At 35.0% G+C, this 18,091-nt stretch overlaps 1 protein-coding gene across 2 annotated transcripts in view; it reads right to left on the reverse strand.

Moving 5' to 3' along the window:
• Nucleotides 1–18,091, reverse strand: part of TMEM135 (transmembrane protein 135) — a 237,959-nt gene that overhangs the window by 178,518 nt on the left and 41,350 nt on the right. The gene's annotated exons all lie outside the window — the stretch shown is intronic.

The raw sequence follows: 18,091 nt of genomic DNA on the forward strand, positions 1-18,091 counted from the left end.
TCTTGATCATTATTACGATTTTATTAACAAAATATACGTAGTATACAAATGTTCCTTAAGATCTGGCTTACAAAAATTGTTTTAGCCCTGACTGGTGTATTATAGCTCAGTAGGTTGGGTATCATCCTGGAAACCAAAAGGTTGCTGGTTCGATTCCTCATCCAGGCACATGCCTGGGTTACAAGGCAGGTCCTCATTTCGGGTTGCACAAGATGCAACCGCTAGATGTTTCTCTCCCTCTCTTTCTCTCTCTCTTCCCCACTCCCTAAAAATAAATAAATAAAATCTTGTTTCTAAATTTTTAAATAAAACAAATGTAATACATTTTTAAACTAACATAAATTATATCATTAAGTGCTAAATTAGTCCCCATCTTTGACAAATTAATTACCAGTGCTTCTCTTACAGAGCTGTACATTCAAGGTTACTCCAAAATTCTTCATATATGCTGCTTTTGGGGGTTCAAAGATAACAAATAAAGGTGACTATGTGTGAATACACTGGGATGTCGTTCTTTAGTCTATTTTAGACTTCTGTTTTTCTAGCTATATGCAGAATTAGCTAGGTTGACAGTCTCTATTGTAAAGGTGACATACCATTACAAGTACTGCATCCTAGGTTGACTAATCTGTACAATTATTTCCAAGGTCTGTACAGATATGTCCCTCAGTTCCCTGTCAAGTGTCTGTACTGTGTTTCTTTTGCCCTTCTGATTTACAGTGGTTTGTAACACATATAAAAAATAGCTTAAGGCCCTGGCTGGTGTGGTTCAGTGGATTGAGCGTCAGCCTGAGGACCAAGAAGTTGCTGGTTCGATTCACAGTCAAGGTTGTGGGCCAGGTACCCAGTTAAGGGCATAAGAGAGGCAACTGATAGATGTTTCTCTCCCTCTCTTTCTCCCTCCTTTCCCCTCTCTCTAAAAATAAATAATTTCTTTTTTAAAAATAACTCAAGTGTTATACTGCAGTCCATGATTCCAACATATACAACTCTCAATGAGTAGTAGCCCGTAAAAAGCCCTACATTACCACCTATAAAATGAACTTCATTTTATCTTGTCAGTATAAACTACAGTTCTTTAACACTTGGAGGATACTATTCAAAATGAAATCTCAGCCCTATGAATTAAGTCTAATATACTGACTGGCAGAATAATGGTTTTATTTTCTATCCTGGAGCTCCTAAGCCATAATCTAAGTACTTTTTTCCCTTAATTTAAAATTTTTAAAAAGGTCTTTAGAAGGTCCACATTATCTAAGAATAATTTTAAAAAATTAAAAAACCCACAAAGAGAAATTTGGTCAACTTAAAACAAGGATTACCATTTTCAGAGTAAATAGTGAGGAGATGGTCTAACTAGGGCCTTAATTTGAAAAATAAAGATAAATTTCAGAAAGTTTCTTCAGCTGTAACTGCCAGGTCCATATTTCTCTGTGATTTAATTTGTTTACAAACTTTTCAGGGCTTCAGGAAATGCCCTATCTTTTACAAGACCTACAATTTCATTTTTCAATGACTTGGATTGAACTTGTATTGAATTGGCAAATTCAATCATCAAACATCAGACATCATCTTGAAACTGACAAGGACAATGACAGTGTTAAATTTAAGATGTCTGAGAAAGAATTAGTGAATATTTTGTGTTACACTAATTTTGGCTATGCTATACATCCTAATATTAGTGATATTGATATCAAGAACTCCAACCTATAACCAACATGGATAAAAATAAAAATAATAAAATAAAATAAAATAAAGAAGAGGGAGAGAACAATAGACAAAGACAGAGAAACAATAAAAAGAATGAAAGTAAATATTTCTAGTCCCAGTTCAACTGGCAACCCAAAATTTACTTAACTATTTAGGATTTTAGTTATTCTGTGGACTTATCACCATATACATTTATTTTTGTCCAGTTTTACTGAAATATAATATTATGTACATTTAAGGTATACAATGAATGGCTTCATACATGTATACAATGCAAAATGATTACCACAATAAGGTTAACACCTCTATAACCTAACATAACCTTTTTTATGATAAGAACAGTTAGTATGTACTATCTTCACAACTTTCAAGTATATAACACAGTATTGTTAACTACAGTCACAATACTGTGCATTAAATCCCCAGAACTTATTAATCTTATAACTGTAAGTTTGTACCCTATATCCAGCAGCATCTCCCCATTTTCCCCACTCTTCTGCTCTGGTTCTAGAATTCTGCTTTTCTAGATTCTACAGATAAGTGAGATCACACAATATTCCTTTCCCTATCTCATTTCAGTTAGCACAATGTTCTCTAAATCTGGCCTAGTAATTCCAAATGGCAGAATTTCCTTTCTTTTATGGATGACTAGCATTCATGTGTGTTTGTGTATGTGTCTCACATTTTCTTTATTCATTCATACATCAGGAGACAGATACGTTCTTTAAATGTCTTAGCTATTGTGAATAATGATATATTGAGCATGGGAATGCAGGTATCTCTGAGATAATGATATCATTTTCTTTGGATATATATACTCAGAAGAGCAATTGCTAGATAATGTTGTAGCTCTATTTTTAATTTTCTGAGGAACATCCATACCATTTTTCATAGCGCCTGTACCAATTTTCATTCTTATGGACTGTATAAAAGGGTTCCCTTTTCAATGCATCATTGTCAACACTTACTTGTTTTTTTCAGAATAGCTATTCTAAGAGGTGTGAGGTAGTCTCTAACTGTGGTTTTGATTGGCATTTCTCCGATGTTGTGTGTCATTTCATGTATCTTGTATATCTTTGTTAGAAAAATCCTCTCCGCATTTTAATCACAATATCGTTTTGCTATTGAGTTGTATGACTTCCTTATATATTTTCAATAAAAACCCCTTATCATCAGATGTATGGTTTGTAAATATTAAACCCGTTCCTTGGCTGCCTTTTCATTTTATTGTATCTTTTCTGTGCAAAAACTTTTAGTTTATTGTAGTCTCACTTGTTTATTTTTGTTTTTATTGCTTGTGTTTTCGGTGTCACAACCAAAAGTCATGGCCAAGACCAATGCCATGGAGCATCTTCCCTGTTTTCTTCTATGAGTTTTATAGTTTCAGGTGTTATGTTTAAGATTTTCGATCATTTGGAGTTAATTTTTGTGAGTGGTATAAGATAGGAGTCTAGTGTCACTCTTTTGGATGTGATTATTCAGTTTTCCCAACACCATCTACTAAAGAAACTGTCCTTTCCCCATTGAGTATTCTTGGTTTCATTAAATATTAGTTCACTGTATATGTGAAGGCTTATTTCTGGGTTCTTCATTCTATTCCATTGGTCTATCTCTATTTTTGTGCCGGTATTATACTGTTTTGATTACTATAGCCTTGTAATAAAGCTTGAAATAAAGAGGACTTCCGGCCAAGATGGAGGCGTAGACAGACACGCTGCGTCTCCCTCCACAACTAAGAAGGAATACAACTACCTCAAAGATAAAAACAACCAGAAATTCCAGAATCAAACTACATGGAAGTCCAGCAAACAAAGATATAAAGAAGAAATACTCATCCAGACAGGTAGGAGGGATGGAGCCGGGGTGGAGAGGACACAGTGTGGTAGCAGCAGCAGGCCGGCAGAAAGTGCAGCCACACGTTTTAAAGTCAGGAGGGACACCTGGGGAGCTTTCCGAGCCCCTCACCGGACCTCGCAGCTCACAGTCCCAGCACCGGGGAAAATCAAACCTCATTGCTTCTGACTGTGCAGACCAGTGAGGGTTAGGGTAGAGGCAGAAACTGCCGGTCTCTCAGCAGAGTCCACTTGTTTAAAGGGCCCCCACAGACCTAGTGTCCGCAGACCCACCCACTCTGGGAACGACGGCCAGGGCAGCAGCTAGTGGGGCGCCGGTCCGGTACGAGGTGGGAGAGGTCCCTGGAGAAGGGGAGAGTGCTGGGCAGGCAGCATTGTTCCCTCTCGGACCCCTCCCCGACCATACGGCGCCACAACGTGGAGAAACGGGTCGCCCTATACTGACGAATCCCTAAGGCTCCGCCCCTTACAATGTAACAGGAGCGACAGCTCTACCTGGGATGCGGAGGCAAACAAACACAGGAGCCTGTCAGAATGAGGAGAAAAAGAAGTATGGCCCCAAAAGGGGAAACAGATCAAGGTTCCAATGGGAAAACTAAGTGACAAGGAGAAAGTCAACCTCACAGATGAGGAGATAGACAACCTAACAGATGAATAATTCAAAACACTGGTGATAAAGATGCTCACAGGCTTGACAGATATGCTTGAGTATGGCAAACACATAAGGGAAGAAGTGAAGGCTATGCTAAGTGAAATGAAGGAAAATCCACACAAAACCAATGGTGAAGGGAAGGAAACCAGTTTTCAAATCAATGATTTGGAACATAAGGAAGAAAGAAACAGTCAACCAGTGCAGAATGAGGAAGCAAGAATTGAAATAAATGAGGAAAACTTCCCAAATTTTGCGAAAGAGATGGACATAAGGTCCAGGAAGCACGGAGGGTCCGGGGCAAGCTGGACCCAGAGGGGACCACACCAGGAGGCATCAGGACTGAGATGCTAAAAGTGAAAGATAAAGACAGAGTCCTGGGGACAGCAAGAGAGAGGTGGAGAGTTGCCTACAGGGGTTGCCTATAGGACTATCAGCTGATTTCTCAGAGGACACTTTGCAGGCAGGAAGGGACTGGCAAGCAGTATTCAATGTGATGAAAGGCAACCTGGAATCAGGATTATTCTATCCAGCAAGGCTATCATTTGGAATGGAAGGGCAGATGAAGTGCTTCCTAGACAAGGTAAAGCTAAAAGAGTTCATCATCACCAAGTCTTTCTATGAAATGTTAAATGGACTTTAGAAAAAGAAGATCAAAACTATGAACACTAAAATGATAATAAACTCACAACGATCAACAGCTGAATCTAAAAAATAAAAACAAAATCCAAATAAGCAAACTAGAATAGGAACAGAATCATAGGTATGGGGATCATTTGGAGGGTTATCAGCTGGGAGGGGGGAGGGAGAGAAATGGGGATATGGTGCAGGGATTAAGAAACATAATCGATTGGTACAAAATAGACAGAGGGAAGTTAAGTATAATATAGGAAAGGGTGAAGCTGAAGAGCTTATATACATGACCCATGGACATGAACTAAGTGGGGTGGGATTGCTGGAGGGAAGTGGGGTACTGGGCAGAGGGGAGCAAAGGGGAAAAAAATTGGTACTGTAACAACATGATCAATAAAATATACTTAAAAAAAGCTTGAAATAAGAAAATGTGATGCTTCTGAATTTGTTATTACTTCTCAGGATTGCTATAATAGGTCTTTTGTGGTTCAATACTAATTTTAAGGTTGTTTTTCTATTTCTGTGAAAAATGCCATTGGAATTTTATAGAAATTGCACTGAATTCATAAATGGTATTGGGTAGTAAAGACATTTGAACAATATTAATTATTCCAATCCATGAATATCAGGTATGTTTCCATCTACTTGTGTCTTCTTCAATTACTTTCATCAGAATGTTGTTTTCAGTGTACAGATCTTTCCACCACCTTGATTAAATTAATTCCTAAGTTTTTAGTTGCTTTTGATGCTACTGTATATAGAATTGTTTTTTTAATTTTTTCAAATATTTTGTTGTTTGTGTATAGAAATGTGACTCATTTTTGTATACTGATTTTGTATCCATAACTTTATTGAATTCATTAGTTCTAAAAGTTTTTTGACGCAGTCTTTAAGAGCTCTCTAATTAAGATCATATTGTCTGCAAATAGAAACAATGTTACTTTTCCTTTAAGTTAGATTTTATTTTTTTTTAATCTTGCCTAATTACTGTAGCTAGGACTACCAATACTATGTTGAATAGCAGTGGGGAGGGTGAAAAACTTTGTCTTGGCCTGATCTTCAAGCAAAAGCTTTCAGCTTTTCACCACTGAATATAATATTAGCTGTGGGGGGCTTCTCATATGTGTTCTTTATTAGGGTGAGGTACATTCCTTCAATACCCAATATGTTAAGAGTTTTTATCGTGAAAAGATGTTAAATTTTGTCAAATAATTTTTCTACATCTATTGAGATAATCACATTACTTTTATCTTTCATTATATTAGTGCAGTAGATATTTGTTGACTTGCATATGTTGAACCATCCTTGCATCCCAGTGGGATAAATCCCACTTGATCATAGTGTATAATTCTGTTACTGTGCTGTTAAATTTGATCTGCTAGTATTTTGTTGAAAATTTTTGCATCTGTATTCACAAGGGATATTGGCCTGTGGTTTTCTTTTCTTGTAGTGTCATAATCTGGCTTTAGTCTCAAGGTAATGCTGGCCTTGTAAAATAAATTTGGAAGTGTTCTCTCCTCTTAAATATTTTTAAAGAGTCTGAGAAAAATTGGATTAAATCTTCTTTAAATGTTTAGTAGAACTCACCAATCTGTGACACCAACTGGTCCTGGACTTCCTGATACAATCTCTTTACTTATTGGCGCATTCAGATTTTCTATCCAAGATTCAGTCTTAGTACGTTGTATGTTTCTAGGAATTTATCCATTTCTTCTACATTATCCAATTTGTTATTGATTTTATTTATTTGAGTCTTCTGCATTTCTTCTTAGTTAGCCTAGGTAAGGGTTTCTCAATTTTGTTTTCTTTCAAAAACCAGCTCTTCTTTCTTACATCTTTTCTACTGTTTTTCTGTTCTCTATTTCTTTTATTTCCACTCTATCTTCATTATTTCCTTCACTCTGCTAACTCTAGCCTTAATTTTTTCTTTGTCTAGTTTGCATTGCAAAGTTGGGTTGTTTATTTGATATCTTTCTTTTTGTTTTTTATGTAGGTGCTTATTGCTATAAACTTCCCTCTTAGAACTTCTTTTGCTGCATCTCATATGTTGTGTTTCTATTTCTGTTTGTCTTAAAATATTTTTTAATTTCCCTTTTGATCTATTCTTTGACTCACTGGTTTTTCAGGAGTGTGTTATTTAATTTCCACATATTTGTGTATTTTCCATATTTCATCCTGTTATTGATTACTAGTTTCATACCACTGTGGTCAACAAATATATTTCATGTGATTTCAATCTTCTTAAATTTTTTAAGACTTGCTTTATGACAACATATGGTCTGTCTTGAAGAATATTCCATGTGTGCTTGAGAAGAAAGTGTATCCTTCTGCCATTGAATGAAACGTCCTAAAGATGTCTGTCAAGTCCATTTTGTCTATAGTGATGTGTCCATTTTCTCTATAGTCCAACATTTATTTATTGATTTCCTGTCTGGATGATTTATCCATTGATTAAGTAAATACTGAACTTCCCTACCATTATTGTATTGTTGTCTATTTCTCCCTCAGTTTTTTAGTATTTGCTTAATATATTTATGTGCTACAATGTTGGGTGCATTAACATTTATAATTATTTTATATCATGATGAGTTGACTCCTTTATCATTATATAATGACGTTCTTTGTCTCGTTATAGCCTTTGACTAAAGACTGCTTTGTCCAGTGTACGTAAAGCTACTCCTGCTCTCTTATCGTAACCATTTGTATAGAATATCTTTTTCCATCCATTCACTTTGAGCAAATACAAGTGTGCGCAAAACAAGGTTTACAGTTGTTCGTATGGAAAAGATACACAGGTTATGATTATTACTATAGCTTTATTAACTCTCTGTTTTGTATACTCACAACTGTAAATCTACTTTGCCCACCCCTGTATATATCTTTAAAGCCAAAGTGAGTCTCTTGTAGGTAACATATAGTTGGGTCTTGATTTTTTATCTATTCAGCCAATCCATGTCCTTTGATTGGTAAATTTATTACATTTGATGTAATTATTGATAGGTAAACACTTAACTAATGCTATCTTATTGTTCTCTGGCTGTTTTTAGTTTCCTTGTTCCCGTCTTCCTCTCTTGATGTCCTTCTTTCTGAATTAATGATTTTCCACACTGTTTTGCCTTGATTTCCTTCTTTTTATCTTTTGTGTATCAACTGTAGGTTTTTTCTTTGTGTTTACTATGAAGCTTACATAAACTAATTCACATGTATTTTATACTGATAAAAACTTAACTTCTACTGCATACTCCATTACACACAGTTTATGTTTTTATGTCACAATATTCATCTTTTTATATTATATACCCATTGACAAATATTTGTAGCTATACATATTTTAATACCTTTGTCCTTTAACCTTTATACTAAAGTTATTGACACAACACCATATTATAATATGACAATATTCTGAGTTTGACTATTTACCTTTATTACTGTGTTATATATGTTTTCACATTAATAATGTGTCCTTTCTTTTCAGCTTGAATAGCTCATTTCCACATTTCTTATAAGGCAGGTCCAGTACTGATGAATTCCAAGGCTTATCTGTTTTGGACAATCTGTAACTATTCTTCATTTCTGGAAGACAACTTTGCTAAGGTATTCTTGGTGGGAAGTTATTTAAAAAATCTTTATTTTGCCTTTGACTTTTATAGATAACTTGCTGGGTATACGATTCTAGGTTGGCAGTTCTTTTTCTTCAGTACTTTAAATATACTGCTTAACTGTCTTCTGGTTTGTATTACTCCCAAAAAGAAACTTCCTGTCATCATAATCTTTGTTCCTCTATATAAAATGTTTCTCTTTTTTCTGGCTGGTTTTAAGATATTCTCTTTGTTATTGGTTTAACTGACTGTGACATGATTAGTTTCCTCCATGTTTCTTGTGCTTGAGGTTTCATTACTCTTCTTGCTTATGAGAGTTTAGAGTTTTCATCAAGTATGGGACATTTTCAGCCATTATTTCTCTGAATACTTTTTCTGACCCTCCCTGGCTCTTTCTTTCAGAGACTCTAAGTGAATGCATATTGAACAATTCAGGCTGTCCTATTGGATCACTAACATTCTGTTCATATTTTTTATTTTCTCTTGGTGTTTCACTGTGGATAGTTTCTCTTGCTATGCTTCAGGTGCACAAATCTTTTCTTCTGCCAAATTTAATATGACATTAATCCTAACCTGCATATTTTTCATATAAGACATAAAAGCTTTCATCTCTACAAATTTAATTTTGTTCTTTTTCACATCTTCCATGTCTCTGCCTACCACATTCAATATTTCTCCTAGCTTCTTGAGTATATGAAATACAGTAATAATTACTGTTTTGATTTCCTTGTCTACTAATTCTATCACAGGTATAAATTCTTAAGTTAGTTACAAATGACTGATTTTTCTTTTCATTATGAGTCATATTTTCCTAATTCTTTTCAACTGGTAACTTTTTATTTTATGGCAGACATTGTGAATTTTACATTGTTGAGTGCTGTATATTTTGTATTCCCCCAAATTTTTAGATTTGTTCTGGGATACAGTTATTTGGAAATAGGTAAAGCCAGGTAGAGACTTTCATGTTTTCTTTTTTTTAAAGTTGAGGCCAGAGCAATTTTGTTCCACCCTGAGTTAAAATCCTTTTAAGTACTCTCTTCCCAATACCCCATGAATTATTAGATTATTCTACTCTCAGTGATGGGAACAGCAACTATACCTAAACCTGCATGAGCTCAGAGAATTTTTTTCCCCCCTCTGATGCCTTTGGCTGGTTCTTTCCCCAGCCTCAGGTAGTTTCCTCACTGGCAGGCACTGATCAAAACTCAGCTGAATACTTGTTGGGACCCTCTGCACATCTCTGGACCTGTCTACCTCTCTTCTCTCCTACCAGCAACCTCTATCCATCTTTTCTCCCTGGACTCCCAGTTATGTCTCATTAACTCTAGGACACAGCCCGGCTCTGCCTCTGTTCTACACCCCGGCTACCTGGCCTAGAAATGCTTTCTTGGCAGTAAGCCAAGGCAATCAAAGGTCTCATCTCACTACTTTCCAGTCTTTCAGGGATCAGAATCCTTTGCTACTTAATGCACAATGTCTTGAAAACGTTTGTTTCATTTATTTTGCCTGGTTTTTGTTGTTGTTGTTGTTGTTTAAGGCAAAAAGCCAAATCTATTCCCTGTTACTTACTCCAATTTGACCTGACTTAGAAGTCATCTTTTATTTTAGATGTGATAAACACATTCATTTCATAACATTTTCAGATAATTCCAATACATGTAATCCCTGCAGGTCTGTGTTTGTTGTGTTTGCCAGATTTTGTTTCCTTGTGTAATTGATTATTTCTGACTACCTTATAAAAATGTTATGTGAAGGACTCCTACTTCCAGGAAGATCAAAATATATATATTTTCCGTACTCCTCCCACTAATTACAACTAAAAATTCTAGACATTATACATAAAACAAACATTAAAAGGCTAGAAGGCAGAAAGAAGAAGGCAGAACATCTAGAGATCTTGGAGCTGAAGAAGCCCACAAACTGGAAATGCTAGTGAGCACAGACAAAACCCTGCTGTCTTGCTAAAAGGCCAGTTAAAAGGGAGCTTATCAAAACAGAAACTTTTAGACAATAACCATTCTACTCCAGCCAAACACCACAGAAAAAAAAACTGTGACCCAACCCCCACCAGCAATGACCAAGTGGAGAGCCTAGACTTCCACCTTCAGGCACCCTAAATTGTTTTTGTATCCTCTATTTTCCCTTTTTTATATACTGCTTCCCTTTGTCTCTTTTATGTATATTCCTTTGTAAAATTCTTCATGATTTTTTTTAATATGTCTTTTTCAATTTTTAATATACAGTAGACCCTCTCTATATCGCGGTTCACTTATTATGGCTGTTACAGAATGGGGGTGTCCAAAAAACCCCAGAGCTTGCAGCTGGGGGATGGGGAAAAGGAAGCAGCTTTCAGGATGCCCTTGCATGCCTGGGGCTAGTGGCTGGTAACTTTGTTGCACAAATAGCTTTGAAACTTCCAAGGGCCAGGAAGATGGAGGGGTCTTGGACCGTGGGATGGTACTGAAAGAGCAGACAGAGCCTGCCTAGGGTTCTGTGAATGGTCAGAACTGGTTGCCACACCCACTGTGTCAGAGGACTCAGTCAGGGATTTAAAAAGCAGCTGCAGACATTTTTAGCGAGGGCTCTCCATGCTGCTTTAAGAAAGGGGCTCTCGCCATGCGGTTTTGAGAAGGAGAGGAGATCCATGCAGTTTGCAGGAAGAAGATGGTCTCTCTCCCCATGTGGATTAAAGAAGCAGAGTTCTTCATGCAGTTTTGAGAAGGTTCACCGTGCTGTTTTGAGAGGGAAACACCATGCGGCTTTGAGAAGGCAGTTTACAAACAGGCTGAGAATCCACGTGGTTCTGCATTGAAAGCTGGCGGGCACCACAGCACAGAAAGACCTCCCCAATCAGAATTGAATGATTGGCAGCTACCGGTAAAGCTGAACTGTGTCTAGGAAGTAGGGAAATGGTATTTCTAACATTTCTAAAACTAGCCTGGTTTGGTAGGGGAAAGGCAGAACTATGTGTTTGTGGATGTTTTAAAGAACATAAGACTTAACGGCAGAAATCCGCAAATAATCTAAATCTATATAACTGTCAAATAAACACTTCTTTTTCTTTTCACTAAACTCTGGTATTGAGAGTTATGATTCTGGCTGCGGGCAATCAGGCCCCTAACTAAACAGCCCGTAGGTTCTGTTTCAACTGGAGCAGCCCAGGGGTTCTGTTACACGGCCTCACTGTATCATGGGATTTTTAAAAATATTATATTTAATTATTTATCGCGGATTTTTCACTGTATCGCAGGATTTTGCAGTACTGTATACATATGTTGTTAAAGTTACGTAGGTTTAAGAGTGTAGAGTATGTTTAAGAACATAAGTAGTGTTTATAAAAGTGTGGAAAAGGTTAATAAGGGAGTGGGAAAGGTTAATAAGGGACTGGGAATGGTTTATAAGTGTGTGGGAAGGTTTTATGAAGCCTAAAATATATGTAAATACTAAAATAAATGTAAGGTTCCTACTTTGCGGATTTTCACCTATTGCGGGGGAGTCTAGAACGTAATATCCGCAATAAGTGAGAGAATACGGTATGCTTTTTGCTATCTTTATAAGGCAAATAGAAAACAAAGGTAAATAAAGACTAGTTGATAATAATGATGATAATGTATGTGAAAAGAGAATGACACCCTCTTTTCCTTTGGTCCTCTTGACCCTATGGTAGTCGGTACTTCAAGCCATTTATATCAGTGTCCCTATTAGTTTCAAAGTTCAACATCCAACCCTAAAGTCCCTAGGATGAATAGTTACATTATTCAAACAGAAATTCAAGTCAAAGAAGCACAAGCAAAATTCTCTTCTAAAGTAACAATAAATCTACCTCCAAATGAACTACTAGAATAATGATATTTTCTCACATTCCAAGCCATTCTGTCCTTTTACCAGAAAATACATGATCTAAAAATTTATCTTCTTAATCTGTATCTATGCACACCCAGAAAAACTCATAAAAACGGTTGTGTACAAACATATTCATCATCACATTGTTTGTGATGTTCAGAGGTTGAAGCAATCTGGATATCCATCGTTGGAAGAAGGAACAAGTAAAATGTAGTAGATGAAATATTCTAAAATTAAATAGCAGTGATGCTACACAACTCTGAGTATACTAAAATAACTGAATTATAATCTTTAAGGGGTAAACTTTATGGTTTTTTATTTCTCAATAAAGCTACTATAAAGCATATATAGGGGATGAATATTCGGGCACACTACGCCGTAATCGGAGGCAATGTATATTGGAAGCATATAAAGCAACACACATAGGTCTTGAAAACATGGTGTCAAGTTCAAAGTAAGTACAACAATACAGGTTGTCTTGAAAACATAGTATTAAATTATCCAATAAAAGAAAATAAAAGGGATCTCTAATAATTTCCCTTTTCTTGCTCACAAGCTTGGTTACAGTCTCTGGGAAAATCCCCCTGTTTCTGCCTTTGTGATCAGGTGAATCATGGCAACTTGAAGGAACCTATTCTCCTTGAACAGCAAATATCTCAGCTCTACCAAGCGATAGACATGTTCTAACTTGTATTCCCAATGATCCTGACTGCTATGTGATAAACAGACTACAGGAGGACAAGAATGGGAAGAGGTAAACCAGTTAGGTTATTAAGATAGCTCAGACAAGAGATGTTAGGGCTCAGACTATGGTATAACCGTGGAAGTGGTCAGTCACTGTAAGATCCAGAATATATTTTAGAAGCAGAATAAGACTTCCTGATGGACTGGACAAGGTATATAAGCAGGAGAAAAGAATTAAAGCTCCTAAGTTTCTAGTCTGGATGGCAGATCCTATTTGCTGCACAGGGAAGGCTTAAAGGAGCATTCTGAGAGAGGGTGTCTATAACTGTTTTTGAATTTAATAGTTTTGGTTTATTTCTTTCTATTTCATCTGTCAAATTTCTCCGACTAGTTTACAATCCATTTTGTATTTCTTTTGTATTCTCCTGTGCCTAGCACAGCACTGATTTAATAAATGCCTGCTGAATCTAATTAAATTGAAGTAGCCTTATAAGAACACATTTGAATCAACATTTTCAAACCTTATGTTTGAAAAATCAAATACAGATGTTTTAATCAAAGACAGTGCATGTTTAAAATTAAAAAACAAATGCTAGCAACAAACCTACTAGATATATATGTTTACAATTTTAAAATGCATGCATTGTTGAATGCTTGGTGGCATAAATGAAATTGCAGAGAGAAGTTTTCAAAAAGACTTAAATAGACTTTTAAATGTCATAAATTATAATTAAAGACATCACATTTTAAATATCTATAGGCAGCATATGATGAGTTTTGAAAGACTGAAACCCTCAGTCATTGTCACAACCAACATAATAAAGGGAAATCATGGGAACGCAAACTCTCATATGTTCTCTTTTAAATCACACTGTGGCAAAGTTGAATCCTAGCAGCTGGTGTTCTTGTGGGTAATTGGTTCTGGCATATTAGCCCCAGGAAAATGTTTCCATCATTTTATAGCCATATCTTGGGCAGAAGCCAGACAAAATATTTAATTCTTCATTTTATATCTTTTCCATATAACTTTTATACATTTTTCCCCTTAACAACTAATTCTCTATCAATTCTAAAAATCTAAAAAACTAATACTAGTTTAAAAATTGTACTCTTTTCCTTCCAAAATATGCTTTCTAACATATAACAAGAAACATTTTCAGATGGGTATTAATTCAATAGCCTTAAGTTTTTAATTTTATTTTAAATTGTTAATCATTAAGGCTATAAACTACTGATCTAATAAATAACAGACTTACCAGGGCTTACTGACAGATAATCATGAGAAGTAAGAGTAATTATAAAGTATCCAAGGGAAGATCTTTTTATAATAACAAAAGCATTAACAGAGATGTCCCTTATTTAGAGTTCTTTACCTTCTTATAACACTAACACAAACACAACTAGCAAAATTTATATTCATCATTACATAGTACAAACACTACTGTTTTCTGTTTTGAGACAACTATCAATACTGAAAAAAAAAGATATGTGATTTACTCCCATTGGTTTACAAATTTCTCTCCCCCAGCAAAGTTAAGGTCCTTGGAAGCAGAGACTATTATTTTTGGTAACTCCAGTTTCACCTACAGTGTCTAAAACAGTAGATGTTCAAGAATATCCTTATTCTTCTGTTATTGTTGTTGTTCCTAAACCCTGGCCCAACTTGGCAATCCTTGGGAAGGCAAGAATTCTGTCCTGTGGTCACCCAGGATATATACATCTCTAAGATGGAGCTTCCTCCAACTCCATTCCTTTCTTTAAGATTCAAGTCACATTTAATTCATAAAACCTTCTCTGATTGCCCCAGCCAAAAGCTGAGTTCTTTTTTTAAGATTCTAAAAACAGTATTGTCTAACCACATATCTGATATGAATACACTATCTGGACTATTAATTACTCACTCATTTTAAATCCAGATCTAGTTATATGTTGTTTCCTCAACTATATTAATTTTAAGGACAGAATAATGACTTATATTTGTGCTCAACACCTACCAAAGTGCTTTGCACCCAATAAATAAACATTCAATAAATAAAAATAAAAACAAGGACAACAGAGATGATATGGAGCCAGTTCTGTGTATTCTTCTATCATGTATTCATTCAAAGGCACAACAGTGTAATTAAAGAATAAATAACTGTCACAGCCGAAACAAACAAAATTATATTATTACAAACCAAACAGTTATTTCACTGTCTCCCAATATTTTGAGTGGGGCTCTGTATATGTGTGTATGTATAAAATCAACGCACAATGAAGACATAATCAAGAAGCAAAAAAGTAGGAGGATACCCTCCAAAACTGATCATCATGAGCAATGAGGATGATGTGTTATGGAACTGTACACTTGAAACCTGTATGGTTTTACTAACCAATGCCACCCCCAACAAATTCAATAAAAAATTAATTAAAATTTTAAATTAAAAATAACTATATGGCACAGTAATAAAAATGTCAAAAACAAAATGTACTTATTTTTTTTAAATGGCTATACAATGTGAAATGTGACTATGCATCTATGTTTGTGTACTTATGTACATACACTGGAGAAAAAGAAGGGAATAAAAAATAAACACTAAAATGTTAATAATTAGGACATGGTAAAATTATAAACTTTTACTTTCTTCTTTATGCCTTTCTATACTTTACAGATCAGAAACACAGACCTAAATACAATAAATAATTTTTAAAAATAAAACCTCCCAACATTTAGAAATTTTGTTGTTGATGTTATAAGCCAACAATTTCAACTTAGTCTAATAAGCAATACAACAAAGTTATAAAACAAAGTTATTTCTTAAGGCTTAATTTGGTAGCTCTGAAAATATTTACATTCTTACCTATTTCAAACCAACCACCCTGTTACTATAATAATAGTTAAATAGTAACAGTATAAATAAAAAGCTCTACTTAAAGGGAAAATGAAGCTTATTTAGACATAGTCAAAAATCTATGTGTAAAGCCTTTGATCTCATAAAATTTTTGAATTACAGATCCTTTATAACTGACTAAGGATGAAAGACCAATTCATATTTTGCATTTTCTGAAAGACTTTTCTAACATTCTAATGGTGAATTTTATTAATGTGGACAGATACAAATCTATTTAACAGACAAATGCCCCTCCCCAAAAAACGTTTTCCATTTAGTAAGAACTAGAGATACAAAAGTTTATTCTAGACTGGAAACACTATCAAAACAACATCATACAGCCAGTCTGGAAAACAGTTTAAAGGTTTCTTTAAAAACCAAATAGCAACTACCATATGTTCTGGCAATCACACTCCTGGGCAATTATCCTAGAAAAATAAAAACTCACATTCACACAAAAAGCTGCACGTGAATATTTATAGCAGCTTTATATGCAATAGCCAAAAACTGGAAATGAGCCAGATGTCCCCCACTGGGTAAATAGTTAAACAAATTAATATAGTCATACCATGGAACACTACTCAGCAATAAAGAGGAATGAACTAGTGACATGTGCCAACAGCTTGAATGAATCTCCAGAAAATTATGCTGAGTGAAACAGCTAATCACAAATAGTATACACTATATGATTCTATTTATATACCATTCTTAAAAGGACTATAGAGATTACAGAATTACGGCAGTAAAGAATGGATTAGATGTTGCCAGAGGTTAACTGGGAGAAGGGGTGGTAAGAGTAAGAGAGAAGTGGATTAGTTACTCAAGGGCGGCATGAGAGATCCTTGTGGTGAAGGAAATGTTCTCTATCTTGACTTCAGTAAATCTCAATATAAATATCCTAATTTTGATACTACTACATTTTTGTAAGATAGTACTACTTAGAAAAACTGGGTAGAGAGTACATGAAATATCTCTATTTTTTCTTAGAGCTGTATGTTAATCTATGATTATTTCAAAATAAAAAGTTTAATCAAAAATAATGCAATATTTTAAAGGCACTCTACAACATTGTTTATATCAAAGTCAAAGACCTTCTCTTCCAGAATTTACAATCTAAACCAGAAAACACAAAGAAAGTTTGTGAAAGTTTACCAGGATTTTAAAGATAAGTATGTAAATATATGCAGTATTTGGTTATTAAAGTATATACCATGAGGTAGAGTAGAAAAGCATGCGCATGACTAAAAGAAAAAAAGAAACATTAAAACTCAAATCTCCTCTAGTATGCAAGCAAAATATTTTTAAGATTTTTTTAAAAATAAGGACTGAAAGCACCAGAATAATTTGGTGCTACTAATATGGTTCCCACAGCACCCTATCATTCATCTTTTAGTCCTTTTCAAACATTAGTGACTTCTCCACTAGACAGCACACTCCGTAAGTACAAGGCTGTCTTGATGTTGCCTACTAGCTTATTACACAGTCACTAACACATGGTAAATTCAGAGCAAAAATTACATATTGTTCGTAACTGAAATGAGTTAGTAAACATAACTGATTTATATTCCCTTATTACAGAATTCAAGAACTTATCATTCTGTAAATAATTATCTTTTAGTTAAATTTGTCAATATTGCCTTTTAATTCTAAGCAACTTTAAAATATATACATATTTTTTTATTGTCATTCTATTACAATTGTCCCTATTTTTCCCCCTTTGCCCTCCCCCACCCAGTCCACCCCCTGATCACACAATCTCCACACTGCTGTCCATGTCCATGGGTCATTCATACATGTTCTTTGTCTAGTCACTTCCCCTTCTTATACCCGTCCCCACTCCTCTGTGGTTGCTGTCAGTCTGTTCCATGTTTCCATGCCTCCCGTTCTATTTTGCTTGTTAGTTTATTTTGTTCATTAGACTCCTCTTATAGGTGAGATCATACAGTATTTGTCTTTCACCAACTGGCTTATTTCACATTAATATAAGTATGTATTCAAATATGAACTTGACAATGAAAATTATATTTCAACTACATATTTACCATAAAGAATATCAGACTAGTTAACATTGATTTCACTTCTGTAAACTTAGAAATTTAAAGCCTAGTTATTTTATTACATAAACTCAGTGTTTGAAGATAGAACCAATGATGTTCTGATGTACAAGAAGATACAAGAGCCCTCATAAGAGCTCATCCTTACATCATTTTTCCCATAAGGAATGGCCATAGAAATATAGTAAGAGATTCA

The sequence above is a fragment of the Furipterus horrens genome, unplaced genomic scaffold (genome assembly GCF_987537825.1).
Source record: "Furipterus horrens unplaced genomic scaffold, mFurHor1.1.pri manual_scaffold_2, whole genome shotgun sequence".
NCBI classification, from domain to species: Eukaryota; Metazoa; Chordata; class Mammalia; order Chiroptera; family Furipteridae; genus Furipterus; species Furipterus horrens.